The following is a 13933-nucleotide window of genomic DNA, read 5'->3' as shown; positions in this document are numbered from 1 at the left end:
CGGAATCGGTAAAAATATACTGTGTTATGTGAACTCGCAATAATACATCACATTTAGAATGAACATCATTTTGGTAATTTTCTGTAACATAGCTGTTCGTTTCATGTTCAGAATATATTTTGTAAATATGTTGTCTATACTTTTAGAACAATAAGCACTTTTCCATGACATTTAACATAAACAATGATGATGTGTTGTTATCAGTTTGTCTTTTTAAACTGTGTTTATGCTTGCATTGACACTGTTTTATTTTTATGATTTAGACAAATCCAATTAAATATCAAGTTTTGAAGTTTAATCCATTTATATGATGCAGTTGTTTTTTTAAGTGTTGTTACTAAAATTTATATGTGAAAATTAATAATCACAATAGGTAAGACTGCATATAATGCAATTGTGAAAAATAAAAAATTATCTAGATTTATGTCTTGTTGCAACTTCACATAATATTGTATTAATAGAAGTGTAATTCACATACCACCATTTGAACATTCTCCAGGGAAAAGCTTAATATTGTCAACAGCCTTTGATTCGTTGTAGTTATTAAATGAGAAAGATTGGGCCTCAATAAGAATTCCATCATAGTTCCCGGCAGAAATATTTACATAGATTAAAAACGCTGAGAAATAATATTCTACTGGCTTCAGTTGCCATTGGCCAACGGTGTGGTAAGCTTCACTGTTGAATGTTGCTACCCGTACCACAGGCGTGGAATAGGATGAAAAAAGTGCAAAGTGGAAAGCCAGACAGCTGTTTTCTTCAACAGTTACAGAAGGAGACCTCAGGTAGCTCAACGTTTCGAACATATAGGCTAAAAAGTAAAACACAAATATTGTTGTAAGGAATCAGTGGCAGTTATTGAATACGAACACATCCATAACTGTGAATGTTTTGGACACAGCCAAAACTGACTGAGCTCATAAAATACATTGCTGATGTTTTCTAGTTGCCGAAACCTTATATATAAGGGAAAACATCTTTTTATACATAACTTACAATTTTTCATTTATCTATACCTTTAACAAACATTATGTCATCTTACAATGTTTAGAATGAAGTGCATGTAGCAGAGATAAGGTTTTGTAGTGTATATCATACATTTTCCTTCAACTGTGTCACTCATCATTGTTAAATTTACTAGTATGAAACAGAATTAAACAAGAAAGTAAAACATCATATTCTGACAAAAATAATTGAGAACACAATGCACATTGTACCTATATTGCCATACTGAGCAAGTTGTGGATAATAACCGTAGTAAATAATAGTATCACGAATCTGGACGTTGTGGAGGTAGTACATACAGGTGCCGTAAGTAAAATCGCATGTTACCTTTGCCTCTGATTCTGTAAAATACATGAAAATAATTAGTCAATAAACTAAATTTGTTATAATAGTTACTTTTCAAAAAAATGGTTTTGCTCCATACATACGTAAATATTTAAATGTGTATTTTATGTTAGTTCTTTTATATTACATATGATTTACCCTTTAAATAAAAATACAGGTATGTAAATAACAAACATCTGTTCAAACGTTCAGTATTAAGGCAAGTGGTGTCGTAATGGGCAAGTCTCGAATCCCAGCTCTCTTATAAATCTGCCTTAGATAATATGCAGGCAATAAAAGAGAACATTTACCACAATCTTCGTCCGAGCAATCTCTAACACCATCACATCTGAGTGCCGAGTGGAAACATTCTCCACTTGCACAGGTGTAGGTGGAGTTTAAACATTCTGAAAGATTAGACGGGACATATTGTGTTTATATCATTCATACAAACTTCAATCATTCACATAGGTGTTATCGAATGAGTCAAAATTGTTTGACTTCGATGTATGTTTTAGATGATATTGTTTAACCTTTTCACGATGCAGCTTGTCAACCACTTGTCCACGATGGGCTAACCAGTTTTTACTGTTTCCCAAATACTCATTTGGTAACTGTGCATTTGGTGAAGGTATAATATCAGTATGTTAAATAAGTGAAGGAAGAATTACATTAAGGTGTTTGGTATATCCGGAAGGGAAGCGCAATTTTAGGTTCAACAGCAGGAGAGTCTAATTATACATGTAGCATGTGTTCCATTATGTCTGGCAAGAAACCAGTGCTTAACAGTAAAACAAACAATTAATGCACCACACACAGTACACAAACGCGGCTAACAAAACACGGAAAATGAAACAATTGTGGTCACTGCACTGGAACGATCAATGATAAAACACATAAGAGGCTAAAACCAGCTTAAAGAACCTCAAAAACTCATACTTGGCCAAGAGTTATAAAAAAAGCAATTAAATGTAAATAACCCCCCCCCCCCCTCAAAATATCACAATTCAAATTGAATAGCAATATAATTGAATAGCTTTTAATGTTTATACTAATAAATTAACACACATAAGACCACAGGCTGACTTACGGCATTTGATTTCATCAGTCCCATCTTTGCATTGACGTATGCCATCACATCTGAAGGACTGTGGGTAACATGTGTCATCACACAAGACTGACTGCTCACTACATTTTTTCCCTAGGAAAACACATGAAAATTAGTTATATAATGAACTATTTTAATCCAGCTCAAACACAAATCTGTTTGTACTGTACAATTTTGATTTTTATACGACGATTCATTTCCTTCGACAGAATAATTTGCGTGAGCGACATTGTATTTTTTTTCGGCTCAACAACATTCCTTTTTTGTAATTATTTATTAAACATATTATTCTTATAAACCGTATTGGTCGGAATATCTAACACCTTTCGTATTCAAATATATGTTGTTTTTCATTCCATATTAAAAAAATCTCGACTGAAAAATTATAATTAACAGTTGAACTAATTGTGAATACTATAAAAATACAAAAAAAAACAATCAACAAAAAACAGTAAATTGTATACATTAGGATAACATGTGTTGTTATACGGACAATTAAATACGATTGCACAATCTAAAATCAGTAAAAATTGTAAACGAAAAAAATTCAGAATGAAATTAAATGTGTTATACAAAAAGGTAGCTCAAGGGCACAAGTGTCATAAACCAACCTGTGACGGCGCATGGTCCGTCTGTAACATTCACTGAGAGAAGGCTCAACATGTACCGGTTATTATGAACATACGCGTGGAATTCTAGCCATATTTTCTCTGTGCTCGATACGTTCAACGAAGTCCGACCGTCATCATTTACAACCAAATTAAAATAAACATAATTTAATGCGGATCCATTTTCTCCATGTACGACTACGTCTAGGATATTGGAGGAACTTTGTGTTGTCGCCGTGTTTGAAGAGACTGGCTTGTACATAGGAGAATTCAACTTCGAGGTTGTGCTTGACCCATTGAGCACAAGATAGCCTATTCAACAATGGACAATGATTTTTTCGACGAACAATTATTTTATTTAATTAATATGAAAAACTTATTGTGTAACGAAATAATTGAACATTCTATTGCCTTCATGTTGATCCCTTCTACACCTTTGCATGATGTCTCAAAAGACCTCAACCGTATTAGGAAGCTCAGTTTGTAAAAAATAAAATGATCCTGACTTAAATCTCGATCCTGCGACATTACTTTGGACGGGTGGAGGAGAGTTGGTGGGTAGTAGCTATACAATTTTTTCTCCAGCCATTGCTTCCCAATCGTATCATGTAGTAAACATGTGTAAGTTAATGCTCTATTAATAATTGAAAACCAGATCACACAGAAAATGTCCGAAACGGTTTGCATTATAAGTCTAATATAAACTTCAATATGGCAAACTATTCCAGCAATAAAAAAACAAACATTAACATCCATTAAATACAGCCCCAAAACGGTGACTGTCTCAAAGTAACAATGAACATCAGTTTGTTGGAATATGCTCCGTTTCCAAAAATATATAAATTTAAATAATACGCGCATTTACCGCTATTCCAAACCCAGTAGCTGTATTGTGGCCACTGGTACCCACACATCTCACCATTCCTGAACACACAATTGACTGACTCTTCTTGCTCATAAAAATCAAACATTAGAAACGCCCATATGAGACTTTCAATAAAAATGTTGTTTTGTCTTTGAATAAATTAAGGTTATTCAGGTCAATCAGTAATAGTTGTATGAACATGTAAAAGAAATATACACAATGTAACAACATTAATACATAATTTTTTAATCCTATTAAGACAGGTACATGCCTTTTAATGGAGCAATTAGATTCGTAAAAGACCCACCCTACGTGCCATGGGTGATCTTTTAAATGGCCATATTAGTCCTTTTAGCTAACACTGGGACTGTGACATTTGAGCGAAGTCACGAGTTTGGTTGGATATATTTTTGTAAGCATCAAGTTTGGCGAGGTATAATTTTACATTATTGTCTTATATAAAACGTATGATGAAATACTGAAAAATAAGACGCAGAGAGAGAGAGAGAGAGAGAGAGAGAGAGAGAGAGAGAGAGAGAGAGAGAGAGAGAGAGAGAGAGACAGACAGACAGACAGACAGACAGACAGAGAGAGAGCGAGAGAGAGAGAGAGAGAGAGATAGAGAGAGAGAGACAGACAGACAGAGAGAGAGAGAGAGAGAGACAGCAGACAGACAGACAGAGAGACAGAGACAGAGAGAGAGAGAGACAGAGAGAGAGAGAGAGACAGAGAGAGAGAGACAGAGAGAGAGAGAGACAGAGAGTGAGAGACAGAGAGAGAGAGAGAGAGAGAGAGAGAGAGAGAGAGAGAGAGAGAGAGAGAGAGAGAGAGAGAGAGAGAGAGAGAGAGAGAGAGAGACAGAGAGACAGAGAGAGAGACAGAGACAGATAGAGACAGAGAGACAGAGATACAGAGAGAGAGAGACAGAGAGAGAGGAGACAGACAGAGATAGAGAGAGAGAGAGAGAGAGAGAGAGAGAGAAGAGAGAGAGAGAGAGAGATAGAGATAGATAGAGAGAGATAGAGATAGAGATAGAGAAGAGAGAGAGAGAGAGAAGATAAGAATATAGAGATTACTCCCTCTCCTTAAGAGAGAGTATAGAGCTCTTCTAGTAGAGGAAGAAGCTCTCGCGATCAGAGAGAGACTCGAGAGAGATGAGACAGAGAGAGTCTCGACAGAGAGACAGAGGCCAGAGAGGACAGAGAGGACAGAGGAGAGAGACAGAGAGACAGAGAGAGAGAGAGGGAGAGAGAGAGAGAGAGATTTGCACGATTGCAGCAGTTATTGCTATTGCTCTTAAAGTGATATTCAGCTGTGAGATCCCCAAACGTAGGTTCATAAGGACTGTCGTATAAACACATCATACCGCGAGGTCAATGCCTTACCTACACATGGGTCATTCGAGAGAGAGATGTTGTCGATTGCAGCAGTTATTGCTATAGCTCTGAAAGTGATATTCAGCTGTGAGATCCCAAAACCGCATGCATTGACACAGCGTTGCTTCCAAGCTGATCGTCGGGGATGAAACGTTGATGGCAGGATAGTTTGTACGTCGTTTACAACGACTTGCAGCCTTCCTGGTTTAACTTTAAATTGGGCAAAATTAGTGTAATAGTTAAACAAAAATATAATGTTGTACTGACATATGTTCAGGAATCACTGCCCTGAACGGACTTTAGAAATCAAGTTACATAAAAATGTGGTATACCGTTGAATATATTTTAACACCATAACTTGAACTGATTATTGAAACTGAAATAACAAACACTGATCAAAGTTAATATTCTTACAACAAAACTTTCTTATAGAAGATATATTTGTAAATTATGTGTGCATCCCCAATTGACATGAATTTTCAATAAGTGTAATGTCCCAATTTAGGCCCCATTTAGTAATAAGCCTAGTCATTATCAAACTGGCCGGTGCAGAATTATTATCTCAAAGATTGATTATAGCCAAAGAAAGTGATGTCATGTAAGTTACTGCATACCGTAACATATGCTGAAACTAGGCATACAATATGTAATTTTAAGATAATGTTTGTGAAAAGTCAAAGTCTACGTAAGGGGTGGTAACCATGCACATTTAAGGTACTCAAACAGAATTTGTAACCATATAAAGTAATGTTCAACTACCCTGTGACATTGGCCTTGAACTATTGACCTCCAAATCATTAGAGGTCTCCCTTTTTTCATAGTAACCGTCACACTTATGTGCATGAGTATAGGTCAAACCATTATCTTAACACGAAATGACCGACTGTGGGCCGAAATATGATCCCCTTCTTTCGAAGATATAACTAGTGGAACAATATTTTCATTTATTATTTACATTTATTAGAGAAATATAAGCCACGAGTTCCATCCCCAAAATGTCCATTTTTTTCAACAAACCTTTATTCATGTCGTCAAAGTAACTAGACGAATTCAAACTGAGATACGAAAAGCGCAAGAAACAGTCGACATTTATTTGCACACTTCCCAGCGACAAATCTGTGGAGTCCAGGATGGACATGGTGATGTTAAAAGGTGCTTCTGCCATCATGTAATGGTCTATAAATTGCAAGTCATCATTTAATAATATTTATGGCATAATCCCCTGTAGCAAGATTCAAACACATTTCATCAATATAAATGGCCTTAAAATAATTGTATCTCGCATTATTGACGGCTGTAATACAATACAGACTAAGGTATTCGCTTGATTTTGTCTGTTCAAGTCTATATATAAACCTTTTGGCATCGACCCTAAAAAGTTCAAGTGAATATGTTGACCACTTCAGCATATGCAATACAAATTATTAAAAACTTTAAAAGCAGATCATTGAAATAATCTGATAAATATACATCACTTCTTCTTTAACAAGTAATCTGAATTTTTCTCCAACAAAACAATATTTAAAAATACCGGATCCTTGTTTCTCTGACGTGTGTTTCCATTTGTATTCATAGTTGCATTCGTGTGCACCTTCTATTACAATGTAGTCACAGAAATCATGTTCAAACGAACAGTTTGTTTTTCCCAATGTCGCTGAAAAAAAATCTCGTTTCATAAAATAACTAATAAAAAAGACAATGACATGCTCCTGTTTTAGTAAATAATATATTCATATGTATTGCATCTTTACCATTATTGGTCCTAAGCAATTAGACCCCCAATGCAAAATGATTATTATAATATTAAGATTTAAGAAGAAACACGGTGGACATATACTTTTTTTTAATTAAAAAACATGCAAACAATGATCGCACACTATCGTACGTATCGTATCTTCCTTTGCAAAACACTTTTATAATCAGAAATATATCAAACAGATTTAAAGTTTTAATTGTGTCATGTGTTGTCCAAACATTTGAATAATGTACCTAAATAGGTTTTGTAGGCTTTATTTTAGAATACAATAAGCTTGAAGCCCATGTGTACACAAACATATAACATACAATGTAGTCAACAGTGGTAAATTACCTACAGGCATATGCATATATTATTTTTTGCAATATAAATTTAGAATTAACAATAAAAGGGAATTCACAACTCTAAAGACATGCATATTGAAAAATATATAAACATTAAACATCAAACTGTTGAGCAATTATGGCCCTTAAATGATGACAAGATTCAAACATGGCCTTGATATTATTATAAACAGTTGTGTATCATGTTTCAGCAAGATGACTCATTAATGTGGCGTTTAAAGTGTTTTTGTTTTGTTTTATAAGATTTGGCCTTGCGACCTAATTTTTGGACACATATGAACCAGATTTAAAATTTGCTTAGATATCGCGAAGATAAATATTCCGACAAAGTTTCTTCAACGTTGAGTCATAAATGTTGCTTCCATAGTGGTAACAATTTTTTTCTAAGATTTAACATGAAAGCATATTTTTTGACACTCGTGGCACAAAGCCCGGCCAATGTATTGTCAAGATAAACATTCGTTACCACGTTTCAACGCGATTGAGTCATAAATGTCGCCTCTAGGGAGGTAAACAGGTTTTTTTCATGGGAACCTAGTGTTTTTTTTTCATCCACGTTTCGCAGATACACATTTAGCCTGGGCATTGCCAATATTAACCTTCTCACTAATTTTCATCGATAATAAGCCAAAAATGTTGCCTTTAGAGTTGTGACCAGGTTTCAATAAGTAAGAGCTTGTATTTGAATGCACAAGACCCATGTTGTTCCGATAAATCTTCTGAAAACGATTATCAAGATTGAATCATAAGTGCGGCTTGTATATTGGTTTAGAAAGAGTTTTCAAAACTGTTCAGTGGTAAACTAGTTTTTGGACACACGTCTCGATCTCGGTCTAGATATTGTCAAAGTAAATATTCTTATTACGATCGTCAAGATTGAATGATTAAATTTGGCCACTGGAGTCTTAACTTATTTTTTCCTTAATTTTGATCTGGTGGCCAAGTTTTTGAACGCACGCGATTAGAGTAAAAATGTGGCACCTAGTGTTATAACGAACTGAAAGTTGATGACACACGGCTGACGATATGCGACAACAAACGCTTGATATTGACTGACCACAATAGGTAATCATCAGCACTTCGTGCTCAAATTAAGTTAAATTAAACATACTACTGAATTATTTAATGTTTTAAGTTGCGAAATAGGTCACCTCTACATAAACTGGGCCAGATACATTCCCCTTCAAAATATTCTAACAATTTTACCGAAGTGATAATCAAACATCCCAAAAACTATAAGAAAACAATCCAAACGGGCCCAGGGAAGACTTCACATATGTACATATATTTAATTTTAATTGCACCATATATAAACATGAATAATCAATACTAATGTATGTATTTAATTTAACGTGTTTTGTAAAAGTGATTAAATTCTAAATTCGATTGAAAACAATTCATATTATTTCACAATTTGACCTGTAGTGGTACCTTCCAAACATATTGAGACGAACGCTGTACATAATACAGTATTAAAAAAATAGGTCTTCACTTTGAATGTTGCTGATTCCTTCATATGAATTCAATTAAAACACAAAACTACCTTTGCAGTTACCAGAATCCATCTGGAAATCATATACGACGACATTTGAAGAACCTGGCGTTACAAAGGCTGTCACCCCAATCCGATAGATGCCAATGAAGTCCGCTGGGACATCCACACAATACTGGTATTCCTCCCGGGCGGTTTTGGTCACTTTACCGAGCACAGTTGTATCCGCGGTTCCCATGTTTTCAGCCCATATCTTCAAATAAAGTATTCAAAAAAAATATATATTCGTAAGGACAAAGCTACAACAATTGATTTGAGTAAAATGTAATTTAAAAGTTAGTATTTTTGCCTGAGATATGGCTAATAAACAATTATTAAAAATATGTATATTTATGTCAAACAACTGGAAAGAAAATACACAGGGTCACACGATCACATGTTTATTAAAATGTTTGTAAAGTCATATAGCTTTAATAAGTGTTATTTCAAGAAAAACATATAGCATTTTTTGCAAAAGGGTACCAAAACTCCACTATGCGGATGTAATGCTCTACAATACTCTGGTGCCGAAATTAACATTCTGAATTATACATTTGTAACGTTCCATTACTCTAGGACCAATATTTTTTTGAATGTATGTGGAACAAGTAAATAAATTTCATTTGTACAATGGCGGCCATGTCTCCACTTGTAATCAAACAACATTTTTTAAACATCCTTGAGCAAAATTTCAAATGCTGTTTAACATGCGTGCATGCTAAGTTTCATCATTTGAACAGATCAACGTTTTAATTAATACGCATATGCATATGCTAAACAATCGCACGTTTGGTGCGAATTCTTTGGTGTTTAATTCTGACTGTTTAAGATGCATATATTAAATTTCATCTCTTCAGCTGTTTTACGTTTTGTCAATCCGAGACGACACTTCACGCACGTGCATTACGCCCTGTTTTCCCAAAGCGAGACATTAAACTACGTGGACGTCTGGTTAAAATGGCAACATAATTATGTCGTTTAAACTAGATTATAAACACCATTTTTAAAAAGTAAATACATAGATTGTGTTATACCTGAAGCATATCTGAGCTTATCTTGCGATATTTAAACATGAACTTGAAAGGACCCCCTGTATGTTCAAACTCCGGTTATGATATGGTGGCCCAGGTTTCTGAAATGGAAACTGAAAGTATCAGCATAGATGTTTAAAAAAATTCTTAACATAATGATTTTAAGAACAGTATACGATGGGTAATTCACGACAGACATATGAGGGTTCTTAGCAAAAAGACATCGGTCATTGGATGAGATAAATAATAAATAAACAGTTTACCATTGTACTGAGTGGTGGTCAAGAAAAAGTGTGGTTGATTGATGCTCCAAATCATGTTGCTTGATACTAAAATATGTATCAATTTTTCTTTTAAAAAACATATTAAAAAAAGAGATTCTTACATAAACTGCATACAAAGATTAGACAGTGCAATACACCCTGCAAACGGTAGTATACATGTATATATTAATATATTGTAATATACTCGTATAATATAGTAATATATAGTTATGGTCTTTACACATGCATATAATAAAGTGATTATGCTCACTAAACAAACGGCTTACTCATTGTTCCATTACATGTCAAGTATGCATAATTGATACTGCTACAGCCCGAAGCATTAAATAGGCCATTGTGACTACATTTGTACAAAGTATTTTCCGTTGACTTGCACGTCAGATTTGCAAGAATAAACGATGATTTTCCCCTCTGGCAACAATTAGCACGTCTGCTACTTGGATTGGAGCTTAAATTTACAGAAAAAAGTATGTAACAATTGCGTTTCTGGAAATCTTTTTATGACCCACGTATCGAATTTCTACTGTGATATTCATTTACTTTTTTTTTTCTTATTATTTTTTATGCTTTGACAGCGACTTAGATCTACGTCTTCAAAATAAAGACCAACTCACAATCAGATTCATGTTCGAAATTTGAAAGTGTTTTTGTAGTTTCTCTTTCAACATAATGCCATTGCAAGAACATAAACATATGTCTCCAATTAAAGCAACAATCCGCCGATGACAAGTGTTGCTTGTGACACGTCATGTTACACTTTTGTGCCCATTTATACTAAATATGCGCGACATTATAAGCCAAACCAGACATTGGCAACACATACAATCATGTACGCGATTCATAAATAATTGCCTTCGTAACATAACGTACATTTGGGGCAGTATTGAATTAATATAATAATCGAAATTTGTAGCAACGTAATAAACCAATGTTCATACATTCGTCAAAGGCAGTCACCTAGATCAACATTATTTACATTCGACCTATGTTATAGATGGCTGACTCAGATTATAACGCTTGAGGCATCCAAATTGCACTTATAATTAGCACCTTTGGTCAGTTCGACGGACGCTATAGATTGTCGGATTATAATTTACTACTGCAATTATTCTTGCCGCTCTCACATATTTGATATGTTATGAAATTCTCTGATAGTTCAAGTAACTGATCTATAACATTTTAATAAACAATGTAAAGGTTTGCCTGTTTTTGCATAATATTTTAAGCGCATTTCAATTATTGTATTATAACTTCATTTTCTTTTTAATTAGACATATATTGATAATTTACAAAATTCAAGTATTATATTATTAATAATTTTCAATATGATTTATTAATAATTTCCAATTTATATATCTAAATTCATTTATAGTGGTTCATAACGTTTCACAAACTTCCCTATTGTGTGACATAGTCATCAATACACGATAAACGTTGACAAAGTCCAATTCAGATTTCTTTACGTTTGTTACACAACACAACGTTTTCAAATGTGTGTCAAATTCAATTATTTACTAACAAAATACAGAAGTTGATTTAATGTGTGAAATTCTGACTGGCCGTTTGTAAAAGCACGTGTCTGCAACGTAAATATGACGTACGCAACGGACACATAACGAATAGATCTAAATACGGAATTAACCGATTTTTGACGATCTTTATGATATGTAAATATACACGGATTCATCAAATATGATAAAAATCCGAAGTGTTATTGACGTTTAATAACACGAGGCTACTGAAATGTTGATCTAGGTGATTGCCTTTTGAAGAATGTATGAATTTTCGTTTATTACGTTGCTACAAATTTCGAGTAGATGCTATTATATTAATTCAATACTACCCAAAATGTACGTTATGTTACATCTTGTAATGTTAATATCTTATACAAACATGTAATTATTATTGATTGTGTTTGTCGGACTTCGTCATATGTTGGTTATGTATAACAAAAAAGTCGCGCCATGAGAAAACCAGCACGAATGACACCGATGACGTCATTGGTTTATCGTCATTACGTCATAATTTTCTGCGAAAATTGTATTTATTTTGCATTTGTGCGTGAGATATTTGTGTTCTCGTGTCTCTGATTTCGTTTACAATTATAAAACTGTCGGAAATAGGAACTTGAGGTAAGGGTCTTAACACTATATAAATTTATTTTATATTATATTTTTGCACAATTGTCACCGAATATAGTACTGACTATATATTAAAACTATTTATTTAAATCAGCTTTTGAAAAAATGTCACGCATTTTTTGCAATGGATCAGTGAATGAAAGGGACTTTGGTAAATCGTAAAATAATCTCATACTATTACTTGACTATTTCGATATTTTAAAACCATTATATATTGTGTAAAATGTGTTGTTGTTTCGAAATTGTATGAAGTAAATGTCCTTTTTAAGGTCTCTTAAATGCGCGCTTTTAAGTATGTTAAATAAACCTATGAATAGTAATAATTATTTAAAGTTAAACAATTAAAATATTTAAAGTAGCAATATTGGACAGAATAATGAACTGTTATGCTGTGATAATTTTGTTTTGTGTGGCTATTCAAACGGATATCATTGCACCATACCGTATGAATATATTCACATAGTGCGATACATCGAAATTGTTTCGGAGATAATAGCGCAGTCGGTATAGTAATTATAGGCTAATAGCTTTGTGTATTGATATAGACATCGGTTCGAATCGCTGAAGTTCTCAAACAAATTTGTATTTATATGGCTCAGCAATAATATGTGCATGTGATAGAATACAATTAGCCTTCTAATTAGTAAATTTCCACTTTATTATTGATTTAAATATACGTTATCAATTATAAAAGCGTATTACATAATTTCAGGATTAGGAAAGTAGAAAGTATGGCAGGATAAAAACAAGAATGGCATCGGATATTTCCTGTGGCGTGTAATGACTGGTCAGCAGGACACCATCGATTTCCTAATGAAGATTCCCCGTAAAAAATATTAATTTTGTTTAATTATTCATAGAAAACAATTATACGATTTTTATTACACTTTTTTATTATATAACAAAAACAGTAAGGACTTAATTTTAGATCATAATGTTAAGGTCACGCGCGTTGTCACGTAAACAGCGGTTTTAAGGTTTAAAGACGAAGCAACGTAGGGACTGTGGACGCGCTGGCAACGGTAGTGGACTGGTCGAGTAGCACTAACGCTGCAATTCGTTATCCTGCGTGGTGATGGCGTAACTCAAAGTCGTTTATAGACGAACACTTCAATGCGCTACCTGACATCCGGTATGTAGCATATATTACATCATTAAAAACTTATATTGTATTCAAATACTTTAATAATCATACTGATTTGTACAAAAACACAAATATTAAATATGTTTCCGCTGCAGCAAATATCAGTCTTCCGAATGTCTGCTGCCTACCCCGGCGTTGTCATGTTAAAGAGAAGCTGCGACGGTGAAAAAACCCTCCTTGTGTTTGTTGAAAAACCCAGGTCTCATGTACACGAACACCGACCGCCTAGAGCAGCTGTTCGCTCCTGGATTATCTGCGGCACGGTGCGACTGCTTGCGTGACAACGTGTGACCTCTATTGTCAGCACGGGGTCAGGATGGCTTCCCAAGTTCCCGTGGTAAACAGCATGTGGCATTCATATTATGTTAGCTTAATGTTAAAAGTTCATAAAACCAGTTAATGTTTATATGGTTCTA

General features: G+C 34.2%; 2 long non-coding RNA genes across 2 annotated transcripts; both read right to left on the bottom strand.

The window, feature by feature from the left end:
- Positions 1 to 6315: 6315 nt before the first annotated feature.
- On the bottom strand, positions 6316 to 9094 carry LOC127844573 (uncharacterized). The gene is made up of 3 exons (XR_008032821.1): positions 8930 to 9094; positions 6818 to 6940; positions 6316 to 6462 (listed from the first exon to the last, which is right to left on the bottom strand). It is a non-coding gene; the product is annotated as an uncharacterized LOC127844573 (long non-coding RNA).
- Positions 9095 to 9967: 873 nt separating this feature from the next.
- Positions 9968 to 10602, bottom strand: LOC127844907 (uncharacterized). Its single transcript, XR_008032959.1, has 3 exons — positions 10499 to 10602; positions 10212 to 10277; positions 9968 to 10049 (listed from the first exon to the last, which is right to left on the bottom strand). It is a non-coding gene; the product is annotated as an uncharacterized LOC127844907 (long non-coding RNA).
- Positions 10603 to 13933: the final 3331 nt, after the last annotated feature.

Source organism: Dreissena polymorpha, chromosome 9 (genome assembly GCF_020536995.1).
Source record: "Dreissena polymorpha isolate Duluth1 chromosome 9, UMN_Dpol_1.0, whole genome shotgun sequence".
Taxonomy (NCBI): domain Eukaryota; kingdom Metazoa; phylum Mollusca; class Bivalvia; order Myida; family Dreissenidae; genus Dreissena; species Dreissena polymorpha.
The sequence above is the reverse complement of the archived record's forward strand: the minus strand, read 5'-3'. Positions and strand labels throughout refer to the sequence as shown.